At 40.3% G+C, this 18,914-nt stretch overlaps 1 protein-coding gene across 12 annotated transcripts in view; it reads right to left on the reverse strand.

Annotated features, from left to right (window-relative positions):
• Positions 1–5,916, reverse strand: part of LOC105391845 — a 98,001-nt gene extending 92,085 nt beyond the window's left edge. For all 12 annotated transcript variants that reach the window (XM_048623329.1, XM_048623336.1, XM_048623328.1 and 9 more), the window contains exon 1: positions 5,638–5,916. The gene's annotated coding sequence lies outside the window, so the exon portion shown is untranslated. The remainder of the gene's footprint in view (positions 1–5,637) is intronic.
• Between the last annotated feature and the right edge of the window lie 12,998 nt (positions 5,917–18,914).

Raw genomic sequence — 18,914 nt, forward strand, 5'->3', positions numbered from 1 at the left:
TAACTTGCGTAGTCTATAATAAAAATTAAATGAGTTATTCAAAGGACGAATGAGCTCAGCTTTATTTTCTTCAATCTCATTAATGTGAATACTAAAATTTTATTTCAGGTTCTTGTTTATGAGTTCAATTATCGGCTATCATTAATTCAGAGATGGTAGGAAGGACCACGTCCACATGATTGGTCCGCTCAATGGTAGAGCGAATATTTTTTTAAACATGATGTTTTTTTTATTCAAAACCTCCAACGGCCTGTGTCTGGCTGAATATCCGGCGGACGCTGTCGCTACTAGGAAGTGACGTCCAGAATATCTAATAACCTGCGCCCGCGCAGCGCGCCGAGTCGCCACATACCTAATGATGACCACTGCGGCCATTGGTCACGGCGGCCGAACGCCTTTGTCGGCCAATCAAATTAATGGAATGGTGACGTAGCAGACGAAATGCTTCTTCGGTGTTCTGTTCCCACGACGGGGTATATAACTTAATCAACTGTAGAGTTAATAATATCTTACATTGAAGAAGCTCCAGCCCCGTAATAGCTGGCTTGATTATTTTATGAAACAGTTTTAAATATAAAAGAAACATGGTGGGTCATTTCTTGCGGGAGTTATTAAATGCCACACACATTCAAACTTACAAATCAGTCGATCTATTTCAAAACCTGAAAGCTTTTCCATGGATGTTGTCTATAATTTTAGGTTTTTCTCTCACTTTATCTTTAATACTAGACCACATTGATAATCTATGTAACATTCAATATAGATGAAGAGTGCTACATAAAAATTTAAAAACCTCCATATTTACATAGTTACATAAGAAAACCCAGAGGGGGTTGTGACTCACTGGATAAAACGATGTTAAGGCCAATGAACATAGAAGTACATAAATATTGTATAAGTTTCCTACGAGCATGATTCACATGGAGCAGTACCTAACTGTGATGGATGTCTCAAGTGTCACCGCCCTCGACACCACTCGCAGTCCCATCAGACAAGCCTCGTATAAAGACGATAAACTTTATTGTTCCTAAGCTTCAACAGCAACCGTTAAGCCAATCCAAGTGGGGATTCACACCAAGTTAAATTAAAATTCCTGACAAATTTAATTTAACAAGTCAACAATCATGGTTTAACATCTGCAAACTGCAATTACTTAAGGAATTTAATCAAAGGCTGTAGTTTAAAATTAGCCCCAGGTAATACGAAGGCTTTACGAGTGGTTTAGTACGTGACGGAATGGCCGTGTGCTGAACAGTTGATGACATAACGGGTAGTAAGTCACACACATTCCTATTGTTCACGAAGTTTACGTATTAAAGTTCACTACTGCTTAATAAGGCTTAGCTAAAGTGGTTAAGCAGTCAACATTTTCCCGATGAGAGTTTCCATTAGCATAAGCTGCGTTTAAGGTACAGTTTAGAAGAGCATAACTCTAAGAACCGTAATGTATGCCTAAGCTGCTCGTATTTGGGCCCGTTACCTTGCTATACGCACTGGACGCGTGGAATCTCCTACCTTACTAAACCGCAAGGTGCGGTAACAAGCGAATATTATTTGCCCACAAACGGAGATTACTTGTTGAATATAGAAATCACCTATTTACCGCCTCATCTTTATTTAACGATGAGTAAGTATATAATGTACCATTTTGCCAAAAGGTATAAAATGCCTCATCCTCTTCGTTTTATCGTAGTGATTTATATACTATTTCTAAATTAAGAATTATACATGTTTCTTATAATGTACCATTTTGCCAAAAGGTATAAAATGCCTCATCCGCTTCGTTTTTTCGTAGTGATTTATATACTATTTCTAAATTAAGAATTATACATGTTTCTAACCATACCTTATTTCAAGTTTTAAATGTACCTAGTTTAAACAAATAAAACTTATTCGATTAGGTTCGTAAATAGGCAGAATCATACATGCCACAATAAAGTTTCATAAGTAATCTACCTATAGCACAAGTTTCCATATTGATATTCATACCTTTTTTTAATTTTACAACTGAGTGAACTCAGCAGGAATCTATAAAAAACGGTTAATGTTGTTATTGGCCGGCTGTGATAGATGGGATCACGTGTGAGAGCCACTATCCATTCATTTAAAGGTTGTCTCATCATTGCCTTTTTTCCTGACTCTTGCAACGTTCGTATAGGGTTTATTTTTGTTTACACGAGTGTGGTAGTAGGGGTCTATGCGGCGGTGGTGGAGTGCGGTTATTATGTCGAGGACGGAATGACATAACGGGCCGGGGTGTCATGGCGGCGGCGGCGGCGGCGGCGACAGGTGCGCCCGGGTCCGCGGCATGTGGCTAGAGGAACAGCTACAGGTTAGCAACGGACTTCAAGTTGTGATGACTCTGTTTTTACGATTATCGGGGGATGATATGGTGTTTTTAGTTCAAAGAACCATGGGTATGTCAGTCAATCCTCTTTTTAGCCGTAGCTCCAATTATTGGTATTGTTATTCCTATCTATACCTATTTCAATACATTTTTGTTACATAGATAGCTACTTAATAGTATCTAAATGGTAATTGTTTTTTGAATATGAAATAAAACCAATTGCAAGTCCCTATCTATTCGTTTTCTCAGTATACCTATCACAAAAGTACATCCATTTCATTATTTTCTAAGTTTTCAGAGGTGTCTGTGTGCAAGAGCGCAGTAGGGTCGTCATTAGCTGCAGGCTGCGCGCGGGCCCGTTAGAGCGAGCTGCTCGGAATGCGTCTACAGTTTAATATTTATCCACGGTCTGCTTATCCTTTCTCATGGCTTAATGGCGTTCTTAGAACACGGCGGTAATGGCGCGACGACGCACCTTCACACGAGATGCTGCAGCCAGGCGGAGCTGCTGTCGCTTATGGCAGCGCTGTCTTTGGGTAAAGTTGATGTGAGGGCATAATATTTACAGGGGCATCTAGGATCCCTCAAAATTCAGGAGTGATTTTTATAAAGGTAAATGTAGCTTACAGTAAGTTCTTCTGTGAACATGTGAGCTACGAAGCCCTTGAGTGCAATTAGAACTGAACTGCTAAGTTTCACGAAGAAACGCATTCGAATTAACACAAACTGAGTAATTGTATTGCCTTGCGATTGTTATGTGTAGTGGCAATGACCCTAATAATTGCCTGTTACTGCTGCAGATAGGGTGTGCAAGCGATGCCGTGCGAAAATATAGTCTTCTCTTAGAAGAATGGAAGGTATCTGTGTCGAAATGCGTTCGGAGGGAAACCGTCTCTCGGCACAATGCTCTGGGAACCCTCCCGCCGCCGCCGCCGCCGCCGCACACAGAGGCCCGCACAGACCCGAGCCTCTTACTATTTATTTTTAGAGCCTCCTCGCTTGGATGCCGCTCTGGCTATTGTTGTAATACAAACTTAACAAAACACATTTTCTTCTATTGTATAAACGAAGTTTTTTACCCATCTCTGTATAAACAGCGAGGAGCTATAACCAACAATTATGAGTGACGGATAGAGACGAAGGGAAAAGGTCGAGGGGCCGGACCTCTTCACCCGGTGTGACGAGGTGTGACTGAATATTAAAATTGCAACTGCAGCACAAGGTGAACATACAGCTAATATTAACTGCGATAACGACTAAATAATGAATTCAATGAAGTTCTCAGAGATCTTTAGACAAGATAATTCACATTAAGTCAGCGGTGGAACTCTGCGAAACTTCATAATATCTAATTAAACTAGGTTCGACCCTTCTCAAAAGCGGCGAAGGTCATCTTTTGTTCAAAAAATATAATATGGGATGTGCCTAATATTGGCGTGGTTCGACTGACGTCATGCTCAGGTTGAACTCCTTCCAGCCACGGAAATAATTTGTGACTGAAAAGTCAAGGTTTCGGACGAACAAAAACTGTAGGTATATTGTGGAAACAATAGGATTCTACAGAAAGAGAAAATATTTTTATTTCGTTTACAAATACTATGCAAGTAAACAACGAAGGTCGCTGTATTGCAGCAATCGTAACGAATCTCTAAACTATTGACAAGGATACAGGCCTACAGGCATAAAATATAAATATTTAAAATATTAGAACTTGTATTGGATACATGTGTTGGATTGGAAGATAGATTCCATGTAATAAATATTGTAGGCTGACGACCTAACCCCACTAACTGGTTCAACCAGTATAAAGAAATGTTGTATAGCCAATTTTAGATGTTGGGCGTTGAAGATGTGGCAACCACTCCTGTAGCCTGATCACAGCCGGCAAGTGTGGGAGACTACTGACAAATTATCTTGGAAATGTACAACCACTTTGTGGTTGGAATTAAATTTGTCATCAACAAGATGGAAAGTAAACGAAAATTACGAAATTATCTAACAAAAAAAACTGTGTGAGACTCGTCATCGTTTGAAGTTACTCTCTACACTCAATAATAATCGTTGTGCAATATTGCCATAGCTCAAGAACCCGCACAAAGAATGAACTGAAGGCAACCCGTAGGCGGGTGTAGGCTGACCGCGAAGGTTTAACCATTCAGTGCAGGAAAAAGAAAACTCCCTCTGATTTGCATGCCACCTGCGTCCTATTAGACAGTTTTCCTTATCATTTCGTCACAGTGGCCCCATACTTGCGAGTGCAATATCCCTTTTGCGGGAAAACTAGTCCCTTTATTTGGGCATATGACACACACGACATGTTACATAAGCGGTCGTGAGTCGCGGGCGCCACCTAGCGACACTTGACATGTGGTTTCTCAATCATTGCCAATTTATTGCTCACGTTATGTATCGAGGCCCAAATAAATTTCAGCGGCTATTTTATGTAATCGCTTAGTCGTGAGACTTATGTTTAAAACTAGCTGTTCCCGCGCGCTTCGCTTCGCCTTAAAAAGTTGTCCCGTGGGAATTCCGGGATAAAAAGTAGCCTATGTTCTTTCCCAGGGTCTAGACCGTATGTATACCAAATTTCATTCAAATCCGTTCAGTAGTTTTGGCGTGAAAGAGTAACAGACAGACAGACAGACACAGTTACTTTCGCATTTATAATATTAGTTAGGATATATTTTAGTCAAAGTTACAAAGTGTGCCTCTAGTTATCTATTACTAGTTAAAGTTATGTATTATTTTGTGATATAAATTTCAGCAAAAAAAGCTCGCAAGTTTCACAAAAGCATTTATTGGAAACTTTTCTGTTCTACTGAAAACTGAAAGACATTGTTTTCAGGAGTTAGTTTTCTTAAAGAACTTTAAGGATTTTATTTGTACCTATGTAGCAAATATGCCTAGATATATAGAGTTAATATAAGTTCGTAGTACCAGCCTATCATCTAACTATAATAACTATATCCTACCCTGTATACATATATTTTTTTAAGGGACATGTTGGTAGCCTAATCTAACTGAAATGCTATGTGTACTATTCACACAACCGCAATCGGTTGTTAGCAGGCACAATTAATTAGTGGCTTTGACACATTTGCGCGTCCAACTTACAAGAAAATATTCTAATAAGATTATCTTATTCACTACGGAGGTCGTGTCATAAACTTTAATTACATTCTCATACGGTAGTTACAATACAATGGCTGGCGCCACAATGTCGTTAATCAGATTGATCAGTGGTGCTAGTGCGGTCGACACGGGTTGCGACACGCGGAGGAGATGCCAACCTTGAGATCATCGGTGAGTGCAGGACGGGGGGTGCGCGGGGCTCATTCCTCCCGGTGTGGCTACTCCTCGCTCGCAGCACACACTCACACACACACCAACTGTACTTTATAGCGATACACTCTATCCTGTACAGCTAAAAACACAGCACTAGTATACACTGCACCAATACTCCAGAGTTGACGCGGACCGTTCGCTAACGGACGCTCACGACAGCGACGTAACGACAGGCCGAGGGTCGCGTTTGCACCGAGCTTCGCGCGGACAATGACTGAGCGCGGCCGCGGCGGCGCGCGCGCAGCCTGCCCCCGCGCCCCGCGCCCGCCCCGCACTCCACAGGCTAGAGCGCATTTCGCGGAGGCTTTCTTGGCTCTATTAAAGCAAGCTTTTATCAAACTTTCATTGTTTATTGTCTTTTAAGCAATGCAATAAAGAATAACGTTGGGATATTAAGTTTCAATCTACATTGTAAATCTATAAAGCGAATAGGCATCCATTCCAAAGTTGAACCTTATGGGCAGTCTTAGAGGCTGGAACTATGCGAGGCCAAGGGCTCCGAATGCAAAGTTGCTACAAACGCTCCGGAACCAGTTTGTGATCTCACAAAAAGATGTTCCTCCGAAGTGCAGCCCGGCCCGGCCAGGCCCGGGTCCCGGCCGGGATCGTATAAACATTTAAATTGTTACACTTTTTGCAACCGCACATTAACCACGCGATTACTTGCCACAAAAACTACTTACTGAATTACTGTAAGCAATTTAAAAGCATACTTATCTAGGCATGCACCATAATTCAGTTAACAGGATAAAATAGCCTTTCAAGTTTAGTTTGAATGTGTCGAAAAAATAATGGATGTGAGTATTTAACTTGAATAGTTTTGAAATAATCTTGATTAACGCATTGAAATATCAAAATAATTAATAACACCTCTTACTTCATAAAGCAATTAACTTCAGCATCATTTATTTTAATCAATTTGAAAGCGTTACTCAAAATTGATTTGTGAATAGTCAGTCTGGGTTCAAAGGGAGGATCAGAATGCACGTTTTCAATCAAACACCTTTATGTTCGTATCAACAATATATCTACGTCTACGTATAAAGCGTTATAAAAAGTACATAAGTGGCTACCGTGGAGATGCCATTAACTCGGGATGACGGTCCAGTCCTATTAGAACGAGGAGTTTGTGTAATATAGAGTTCATAATATCTCTACGCAGCTTAGGTTTATACATATAAGTTGCGGTTACTCTTTAAAAAAAATCCTATTTGCTGCGTTGATGTACTTCCCTTTGCTTTTTTAATATGGAGTAAGTATAGGATTTCATTCGAATAGTATAAAGGTCGCAATTATTTAACACTATAATGTTATCTGATTTAAACCTCAATCAAATCTTATTGTTAAGAGTTTTAAGGTCACTGTATCATCTTAATAGTGACTACAAGTCCTTAGTTTTTATTCCTCCCGCGTCAATTATAGATTTTTTTATGTGTGTATTAAAAAAGGAATCACTGTAATGACTTTACAATAGCTAGAGTGAGAAGCGTGTCTGTTTATAGATAAACACAATATCACATTGTTATTTGTTGTATAACATGTCTTATCTTATCTCTATTGAATAAAAGAATCATCATAGACGGATCGTTTTTTACCGACCTAAACACACACGGAGAGAAAAAACGACACCTCCGCGGCAACTCTTTTTTATCTTTCATACACAAATACGAGTTTGTTCGATTTTGATAACTTTAAATATCAATATTTGATGAAATAACACATCACTACAGAGATTTATGAAAATTATTATGTAAGTAATTATTTCTATAATTAATAACTAAACATTTACTTATACACGCAAACATCTTAACATCAATATACAATAATAAAATTACTAAAACTGTGTACTTGTACTTATATATATATATAACTCGGTATAAGTACACAGTAAGTATTTCATAAATGTTCACAACAGAAACTCGCCGACAAATCTCGTTATGTTGATGCGCCCTACAAAAGTCCCCGACCAGACTAAAATCGTGTCAAAGTCGAACGAAAAATGCCATATCTTAATGAAACAAGATAAACAGGCTTTATTTTCAATGACAACTTAGTTGTATTAGTTGAAAATACTAGAAAATTCAAAGTTGTCACTAATAATGACTTTTGAATAGTTCGAATTTATTTCAGTTCAGTTGCTCCATATAAAAGACATCAACGCGCGCGAAAGTTCGGGATAAAATCGACATTGCTCATTGCCAATTTATACGTATAAAACATTATTTTACCTACATATTTCGGTAAATATTTAGTTTTAGTTTACTTAATTTTACTTAAATGATCAATTTAAAGATATTATTATGTCTACGGGCAGCTTTCGCCAAATGGTTGTCTTGTCATACTCTAGCTATATTTTTGATATAGGAACACGACACGATTGACACGATCCCCATAAAACAGTAATGCGCATACTGCACTAACTTATACAATTATGAACATAATTCAGAGAAAATTGTGCCATAGATAGGAGAGTAATGTCGCTGTATGGCTTCTCTACCACCGCGCGGGCGTCGCCGCGGCGCTGTAATCGTGAAAACAGAGGTTTAATGGCGTCTCGAGAGGACGCGCAGGCATCCCGCGCATGCCGAGGCACCTCACCTGAGAACGAATTAAAAGCGGTCTAGTAATACCTCTAAATTACTCCAATCAATGTATAATTGACGACCAGTATGTGGCCTTGCGGGTTGCAGAATTAATTCGCGAACTCATCTCATCTCCGACCACACCGGACTATAAAATGTAACGTTCGTTTTACGATTCAATCATTTAAATGTAAGTACGAACAAAATACGATAATTACTAACTATTACTAGAATGCTAGAATGCTAATGGAAGGATGTACTGAAACCTTGTAAAATTATATATATAGGCACTTCGACTTTACTAATGAATTTGTGGCAGCTATATTAATTATACTATATTGGTACATATCATATATGTACAAAAAATATATAATTATAAACTAATAATTGAACACGTTTATAAATTCTAAATTAAGTACCTTAGTAAAAATACATTCATGTATTAAATCACGCATGTTTGTGCGGCGCCGGCAATATATCTCCCGGACGTTGCACATTCATGTAAGAATCCTCTACAGAGGTACAGAATTTCTTGTACATTTGAGCAATAAACAAAACAAAAACTTACATATTTACTACAAGAACGACCTTTAAGTACATAAAGTACGATTATGCTTGGAGTTTACCGTTGTTAATTTATGTGTGGCCATAGATAAGTTCCTCGAAGCACAATAAACCCGCAACAAAGCGAGTAAGTACGTTTCATAGCGGAATCGTAGAAACAGTTCTTGTTTCTAATTCCCAGAGGTTGGAGTGTCTGCCGCGCGGCGTCGGCCGCGTTCCACACACTCTGCACGTTATAACATAGAAAACAATTCTTATTCTGTTATATATTGTGTACAGAGATACTTGAAAAGTTATGTTTTTATTATAGATGAAGTATTTTATGTACTGACCCTACAAATTATCACTATCAAGTCAGCCCGCTTTGGTGGTACTTCTAAATTGTCGATTGAATTATAGTAACTACCTAACAATATAGCATGAAGGAACACCGCTATTTTCCGAAGCATGCCGACAAAATCGCCGACGACAATTTCCATATCATAAGTGCACCTGCAGTAACCTTTCGAAACTTTAGCCCTTTGTAATATGATGCTTGACCCCGAGAGACGGCTCAAGAGTTTATTTCCTCCGTTCTTCTCCTTCCCAAGACAATGAGCCCTTGACAACCATTTTTTTTATATGCGGTGTCTTCACTTTGAGTGTGTTGATGCAGAAATGGTCTCGTGTTGGAGTGTGCTGCGCCGGCGCAGTGGCCGGGTAACGGTCGCCGCCATCGCACGACGCAGCTACAGCAAACACTATGAAAGCTCACAAGAATTAGCCTTTTTAGTTGCCCTTTTTGCAACGTACCGATTACGTTGCTGAGGAGGGTAAACAAAGATAAATTCTAACATGTCATCTCAAGTACACACTGATCAATTATATTCAGATAAATGTAATATGATGTAGGTACTTAGTTAGTATATGTTAGATAAATAATCAACGACGGGTCCTGGTCCTCATAGCACAGGGAATCCTAGTTTGAGGACCAAGCTTTCAACAATTTGTATGTGTCTTTGTTGGTTTTCAAATAAACGAATTTTTATATTTATATTATATTTAACGTATTATCTTACTTAACTCCTTTTTTGAAGGCTGTAAAAAATATGACGTACTCCCCGACACAATGGTGGACCACATTTTTATTACGGTGTAACAAATTTAACTCGAAGCCTCTATAATCGCTCATACAAAGCATGTTTACACTAAGCGTTGTTGGCGGCGAAGAGTTCACGACATTCAAAAAAGTAGCATCACGACGAAGTAAAAGCTTTGTGTTCACAAAGGAGGTTGCATTTAGTTTTCTTTTTTACAAGAGTATTGGAAAGTGGTTACAAAATTGATGTAGCGTCGATTAGCAATCTTTCAAGATGGCTCAGACACTCAAGAATGAAAAAGGAAGATGCGTTTATAATGTAATAACCATCACATCGCCGAGGCCATCTCGCGCGATGCCATGATATGATTAGGAATCAATTATCTGGGCTGGCCGGCAAGTTTTTATAGTTATAAGTAAGAAATCTGTATTACACACATTTTCTTGCATGTCATGATCTAACCAACCCGCTTATTTAGATTCCCTGCTAGAGGCACTATCAGGTATTCAAAGCTGTGATGTACATCTATATGTATATAGAGGTAGGTAAGTATATAGGGGAAAACCAGTAGCGGGCGAGCGGCTCTGTGACTCTGCATTCTGCGCGCGCGCAACACTATGACGTGACCGCTCAGTAACATGTTACATCTGTTATACGACTTTACTTAGAAGTCCTCGAGGGTTTCGGACCGTTTCTAAACGTATCGGTTTACAGATGGTGATCTTACATTTTCTCTGAATCATCTCTTTCTTGTTGTTTTTGTAATGGGTAGGGTTCAATTAGTTAATACCTATTCATCCCTAGTGACCATACTGAGGTATAGACAAAAAATTGCAATTTTTCATAAAAAATATTAATGGTACATACATACGAGAATCTGGTTGGTAGAAAACATAAAATGATTTTTTGACTTTGTTTAACTTTAGTTAGTGTCTCACTTGTAATTACAATTTTTTTTATTTTTTATTAATATAGAATTTGTATGTGCACTGTTTCAGTAGCGCGTACCTATTCTTGTAGTCAGTCACGGAACTGATTTATAATTATGCTCGTAGGCATGTACCCAGAAACTATAAATAAACATACATTCACAAATTACAAAGTAATATCAGTCATGAGGCTCATGAAGTGATTACTTAATAATAGGCCAATATTTATAGCTAATCGTACTTCTACGAAGTATACCTAGTGTATTTATGTAACTTCTTCTTAGTATGCCGGTGACAAACACCACAGCTGGACCAGGGATTTTCAGTTTTGCGTGTCGCTGACTGACCAGCGTGTGCTCGATATCTATAACGTACCTACAGTTATTACGTCACTTCATAAGAATGTTACTAATGCTTTTTCAAATCAGCTGCATGTCATCCATGTGCAGTGCGCGCCGCCGCCGCCGCCGCCGCCGCCGCCGCCGCCGCCGCCGGTGTCGTTGTGTCGGTGCCGGTGGCTGCACACCGCCCAGTGTCACGGCCGAGACTCCCGTAATCACAGCCGGCGCAAGGTTGCCGCTTCCACACACATTACCCACATTATACCATCACATACCATCAATGCGGTAATAACGTTTATTGAGGAAAACCTCTTCATTAACAGGATGCTGTATATTAAGGTTCGAAAACCGAAAAATCTTCGCCATTATTTAATATTTGACAATAACAAGATGCTTTTTGCATAATATGTTATGTCCGTGTCATGTTGCGCGGACATTATGCAGGCCCGCGCATGCAGCACGCGAACTCGCGACCGCCGCGCCGGGGCGAGGGCCCGTGTGTCCACGAGATATATTATGTGTGAGTTTCCTATTTGAATAACATTACATATACGCTCTATGTTACAGTACAAGTATCCCAAGATGCTGTAATAATGACGGTACCTTATATTCCCGTACAAACATGTCAATTTGTTTTCTCCAATTCATAACCGAGCTTAATCAAAATAAAACACAGAACATACTGAAAGTAATACTGGTTCGTATAGAAAGCTCGTGACATTTATTGAGAGTACTTAAATCAGGTTTCCTTATAAGCAGTGAGGGGTATTTCACGAAGATTTGGCACAGCGCAGTGTGGGTGTGATTTCGCCAGTGAGGCCGACTTTCTCTGACGCGCCCGCGACATGTCGCAAGCACCAGCCGCCGCCGCCGCCGCCGCCGCCCGCGTATCAATGAACACAACATCTTAACATTCAAATTAAAATATCAAGGTCCTTCTAGTCATTTCAGTCTTAAACTTAAAAAGACAAGCCGGATATCGACATTTCGTGAATCACTACTGAGTAGGTGCACTCTAAAAGGAAACTTGTAGATTGCTCTTTTCTGAAACAAGCAAAATTTTATTCAAGCTTCCTTAAAAGTGTCGTCTAACTAATAATTATAGATGGCTAACATTAAGTTAAATAGAAGCGGCCCAATCAAAAAGCTGTTTAGCGAAAATACATCAAATGAGAATGGAATGATTTACTGCGTTTTTTTCTTTTCTGGGCATCGTGAGTTATGAGAGCTTTTGAAACCACATTTAGTGGCCGATGACTTTAGAGGTAAAGGACCATGGTGCTGGTGCTGCAGGTGACGTGTGCGCCGTGGGCCGCGTGCGTGGGCGGCGTGGCGGCTGTGGCCCGCGTGGGCGCCGGGAGACCTTGCACGCAACCTGCATAGACAAAGGTTAGAGATACATTCTTGCATAAGTGCGAGTATATTTTTTTGTTTGCATAATAGAGCAAACTCAGTGTGCGCATCTTGAGCAATTGTGAAGTAGCCCGCTGAACAGTAAAATGTATTTTGCCCGGCCCACACGGTTGACGCTAAGACATGGTCGAAAAGCGAAAGTTAAATATTAATATCACGATCATGACTCATTGCCAAAGTACTTACAGGTATCAGGTATCTACTATCTAATGCCTACTCACAGTTTGATTACCCACAGACAGAACTGAATCCATTAATTTAAATATAATAGGCACAATAAATATTAATTATATTGGCACTATATTTGATTTAAATTAACCAAGCAATCATATAGTTTTTGTAGATTAGTGGTAAATGAAAAAAACAACATTTGGGCTCCACCGTAGTCAAGCAAAAACGATAAATCACTTCGTACCAACATTGAGAACCTTATTAGAGCAGAAACATCTAGGAAGCTGCAGAACTAATTGTTAATTAGGGAGATACATATCAAATAGCTTATTAAAATGGTTCTGATTTGAATGAAGTACAAATTACCGCGACCGCCCGGGACCAAGCTCGCTGAGCTTTGCTCGACTTCATATTACATAACGGACGAGCAGGTCGGTGCTGTATAATCATTATGTATTATGTACCAACGAGCCCGACACATGTACTGTTAGAACATACCGAGAGCGTGAGCAGCATCAACACCTACCAATTAATGTAAATGCTGGGTCGGCCGTTGCTGGACAATAATGAGCACTAATACAAAGCAGTTAAGACTCACGCAATTTGAACAACAACAATATTGCCAGTGGCTTATGAATGAGGTGTCAATATATTTTGGTGAACTAGCTCGCTAACGCCGTTGATAACTGTAATTAGGAAGGTAATTCTGTTATTTGCTACAGGTTCACAGCGCGGCGGAGTACATCGGCGATGGCGGCGAGGTCGTGATGCTAGTGAATCTCGTGATAGCGTCTTTCTTTTCGTACGAAGCGGCGTGTTGCTGGAGGGTGGCTCTAGCATGCCAATAATGAAACTGACAAGAGCTTTCGTGCCATCGATAGGTTTAATACAACGGGGTAGAGTCGTGGTTAGCTAGAGTGACCGCTGACCGTAGCGGCTGGTCGTGTCTCGAGATGGTCTCCGCTCAGGAACTGCTAATTGCGCCGCGGCCGCCATGTTGATTGTCCGGCTGATAGCATCACTCACAGATCGCGTCGCCGCTGCAGACGGCATGCAGATTACATACGGCATGGGATAATATCACTTTCTAATTAGGGAATTGATATGATTAATTTAGTGATTCTAAACTCTACATTCCAGAAAATTTATTACAATGTTTAGAAATGCTACTAACACCTAGAAAATCACCTCCAGTATATATTTTTTTTGTAACTTTTACAAAACAAAAACAATTGCTAAGGCTGAAACATATCAAAACAAATGCCTGAAAATGTCCTTAGAATTTTTCAACAATACTGTGGTGAAAGTTGAACGTAAATGACGATGTATCACTTAAAGTTTTGTTTCTCTCTTGTTCAGGATGCGCCGCGTAGCCTTGAAATGCCTGAAATAATTGAAGTGAACTTGTCTGGAACTTTCTCCTCGCACGAGCTCTGTAGGTATGTAAGAAACTTTTTGGTTATGCATGCCTTATTGCACCAGTATACGACCGATGACGCAGTGGCTGGTAACTCTGAGTGTGGTGTCAAGGGTCACACCTGGCATGGAGCACATATTTGCTCCCAGGTTTACAATATATATTTTTTTTATAAAATAATATTAAAGGAATTATGTTCCTATTTACAATCGTCAAAACATTCAACGTGTTTGTAAGTACAACTTTAAGTTGCTTCGGAATCAGCTTCAATAGCCGTGCATGAGCAATATATTTAAGAAAATGCAAAGGGCAATCAGTTACAATGGCCAACAATTGAGGCTCTCCGCTCGCGGACACTTGTGAAGCAATTCCCGCTCCGTCGCGTCGCTTCAATTGAGGAGCTACAATGTAACATGCAATATGTATGCAGAGGGGTTCTGCTCTTAACGTGCCTATTAAAGACCACCACTACAGGGGCTTTGTGTTAGGGAGAGGCGAGCGGTGACACACAGGCTATATATAGCGCAGGTCTGAGGCGGCGCCCGCGCAGCCCGCGGCGTCCGCGCCTGCCCGCGACCCTCGCCCTCCCGCCCCCCGAGTCCCTCACCCCCCGTCCTCGCCCTCCCGCTTCCCGTGCCAGCGCGCCATTTTATTGCTCCACCGAGCGCATCGGGCCGCAGATTGCATCTAACAACTTGCAAATCTCGACCGGCTGTGGGCTGGTTATCCGCACAATGTGGACTAGCAGATACCTATCTACATACTAACTACTAATTGGACAACTTCTTAACTAAGCTGTTCCTCGAGTACATCTTGCGAATTCCTTATGAAATCTCGCGATTGTTTTCGATACGAATGTTTTAAACCGTTAAGATTTTACTTTAGAGATTATCGACCTAACAATGAATTGTTTAACGGGAAATGTAAAGTAATGCCGATTTAATGAAACGGATCGTATCGCTGCCTCTTTCCATAATAGACTGGAATTATGAATTAAGTTCTTTTAGAATGGCTTCACCACTCGTCTCTTATAAATTCATTAAATCTAACGATTTGCTTTTAGTCAGAATCCATCTGGCCGTCAAGAAGATATCATTTAATAATGATTAATAATATGTTGTTATTTATTACCCGCCTTCAGTTTTGAGCACTACAATTAGGTACAGCAGGCTCCTGCAGACGTGATTATAAATTGCTTAATCTTCAGGAGATAAAGTGATTAATACAAATGTTTAATTAGCTGCAAGGTCACGACTCGCGATGAGCTGAAGCGTGGCGCATTGTTCCCGCCGCCGCCGCCGCCGCCGCCGCCGCCGCAGCCTTCCTACAACAATAGGCGCTAGATAATTTATCGGAAACCCATCTTGTACAACAAAGAGCCCGTATCTTCAAGCGTGTGTAACTATTACTAAACCCAGCGACGCCGGCGTAGGTGTAAAAAGCAATAATATTGAAATATTCGCTAAGGACGCGGCGCAGGAAGGTGATGTCACTGCTCGACTGGTTTCGCTTATTATTCGGCGGGTGTTCTAAACGCCTGCATTAGGCTGTTGGCCCCACAACGGCGGCCATAAAATATTCGACCAGAATATTGAAGCTATTAATTGAAGAAATTTGTGGGCAGGAGACAAAGACTTCGAATATCGGAGCATCAGTTGGATGTCGGAGGAGAGGTCATGAATATGCATGTGACATTTAAATATGCGCATTCTGTAGCACAGTGTTTTTCAACCTGTGGGTCGCGACCCCCTGGGGGGTCGCGAAGCTTCTGTAGGGGGGTCGCCAAAGGGCGAAAAAACTGGGAACTTTAGTAAAAAAAACAATAAAGACAATTACATAGTATTAATTTATTAAGAAAGACTCTTACTTTAAAAATACTTTTACCTAAAATTTTCTTAAATGCGAAGGCTGAGCTTGTTTTTTATTAACTAAATTATCCCATCGTGGATCTTTTTTAGTACAATAGACCACATCCACACCGTAAGGCAGATTACACAGAAGACCGAAGAGTATAATCAACCTCTGTATCTAGCCTTTGTGGACTATGAAAACGCCGTCAACTCCATCGAGACATGGGAAATTTTGGAAGCGTTGCAGAGATTTCAAATCGACTGGCGCTATATCGAGGAGTTGAGGAGTCCCGATGCCGCTGGACATGGCATATGTATAAATGGCGACGGCGAGTACATGTCACACCTCTCTGTTTCGCGGACGAAATCATTATTATGGCAGAATCTCTCCAGGAACTCAGCTGGATGATGAAGTGGCCTAAATACTGCTTCCCAACGTGTAGGCTTCGGGGTATAAACTTGGACAAGACCAAAGTCATGTACAATGCTCACATCGAACTGGAGCCGGTGATCGTTTTTGAGACAACAATCGAAGTTTTGCAAGAATATGTCTACCTCGGGCAGACTATTCGGCTAGGCAGAAGCAACTTCGACAAGGAGGCTGCAAGGCACATCCAACTGGGTTAGGTTTCATTCGGAAAACTTTGTCAGCACATATTCTTCTTGGCCATCCCTGAAAGCCTGAAGACTAGATCTCAGCCAGTGCGTCCTGCCAGTGATGACGTATGGTGAAGAGACGTGGGCACTGACGGTAGGACTAGTCCACCGATTTAAAGTCGCTCAGCGTGATATGGAGAGAGCTATGCTTGGGGTTTCTCTGATGGATCGTATCAGAAATGAAGTTATCCGTCAGAGGACTCTGGTTACCGACATCGCTGACAAAATATGCAAGCTGAAGTGGTAATGTGCTGGTCATATCTGCCGAAGAACCCATAACCATTGGGTAAACGAGTTCTCGAGTATAGACCACGAATAGGCAAACGTAGAGTGGGAGGCCTTTCTGCCTGGATCAAAGACGACGACCACAAGTATATTTTTTTTGTAAAGCCAGGTATTTTGTCTTTTTATTTTCATTTCACTCTTGAAAACTTTTATTCAAGATATTTAAATGCTCAAAAAAGTCGGAAAGAAAAAGCTAAATTCAAAAAAGAAATCCCGGGTCGCAATGGCATTAGTCGTACGTACGGTGGCCTGCGCCTAAAAGTATACAGGCGGAGTTTTTAAAATCGATCCCTGATGATGAAGGGACCAGCTTCATCTGTTATAAATCCGGGGACGTGTTGTGTACGATGTGTTTAGCAGTGGTGTTTATGTGGATGTGCTTGAACACCATGTGAGCTTAAGATCGTTATTTTAAAAACTCCGCCTGTATACTTTTAGGCGCAGGCCACCGTACCTATGTGCAATTGTACATGGCCACACGTATCCGATGTGTGTAATTGTAAAATAATGTGTTTTTAAATCCGATAAGTATGCGTACTACTTCGAATCCTACTCATGGGGACCATAAATACTTCGTATGGAATGAATATTGTGAATACTGTAACAGTGTAACATACATGATATAAAACCGAAAGGGTCAAGGGGGTCGCGAAATATTTTTTTATTCCAGGGGGGTCGCGTCATGAAAAAGGTTGAAAAACACTGCTGTAGCTAGTTGGTTGTGTGTAGCTAGAGTACGTCCTGCGTCCCGCGCGGGAGGCGGCCACGGGCAGGGACGCGCGTCCGCCGCCGCTGGCCTTCTCAGAACTTTAATTCCGATGTCTGCTCTCTAGTCTCTACCCTCGACTACATTGAAATAATTCCTCAACTTATTAGTTTATTTTCTCTACATTGCAGTACTTAAACGTTGGTGGTTTAATAGCGGCAGTAAGGCGCCGACATTCTTTTATGCGTATTTTTAGCCGTCTCTAGGATGATTTATCTTTGATGGAGGCACTTACATCAAAGCTGCATTAAAGTAAAAAAATAATGCTAACTGCAAATTGATTGTTTCTTTTATGTGAAGTTGATAATGCCTCGTAATTGAATTCTAATATTCGCATCTGAATAGCAACATTAGCAACTCGTCGTGAGTATTTCAATAACATTAATTATTGATTTTAAAGGTTTTGCGTGTAATCATTAAAAAATCTCAAAAGGAATATAATTCCAATTATATAACCAACAAGAAACTAGTAAAGCCTTCGATGAAAAGGTCTTGAGAGAATGAGATCATCGGTGGAGCTCGGCGATGACACAACACTCAACAGGTGATTCAACAATAAATACACTCTCTATCTTCTCTAAGGTAAAATAGAAAATACAAAAGCGTAAGTACGAGTATAAGTAGAGGATTTTCTGCTTTTGTATAATACTGTTTATGCTTATTTGCAATATGAAAGAATAGAATAGCGTTCTTAGTTCTGGTAATTGCTATCAATCTTCGATTTGTAGTTCTTCTTATCAATGTTAGTACTATGTGGTGGCCGGATAGAGTTAAATAGCATGTGTTAGTGTAGGCTAGCGGTTTTCCGCAAGCTTTTCTTCGCTTTTAGGTGTTTTTTTTTGTTTCTTTAGTATGTTTCCTAGCTTAATTTTAGATAACAGTTAATAGTGTTTTATACACAATCAAATATTTCCTGCAAGTTGATCGTTTCCGATAAAACAGCCTTTTCCAACACTATAGGAATCCAATAAGTAAATACATTCAGCCCACGATCATGATTAGGAAGATTCGCTGGAACCTACAGAAACTGAACACAAGTATTATGAATAATAAGAACCTAAGTTTGTAAGTCTAGTTTAACTTTTTTCTAAATACATATTTTTCATAATCTTTTATGAGTAATGGCAACTTAAACCTTGGCCTATGAACTTTGAAGTAAAGACAAAAA

This window comes from Plutella xylostella, chromosome 10 (assembly GCF_932276165.1).
Source record: "Plutella xylostella chromosome 10, ilPluXylo3.1, whole genome shotgun sequence".
Lineage (NCBI taxonomy): Eukaryota > Metazoa > Arthropoda > Insecta > Lepidoptera > Plutellidae > Plutella > Plutella xylostella.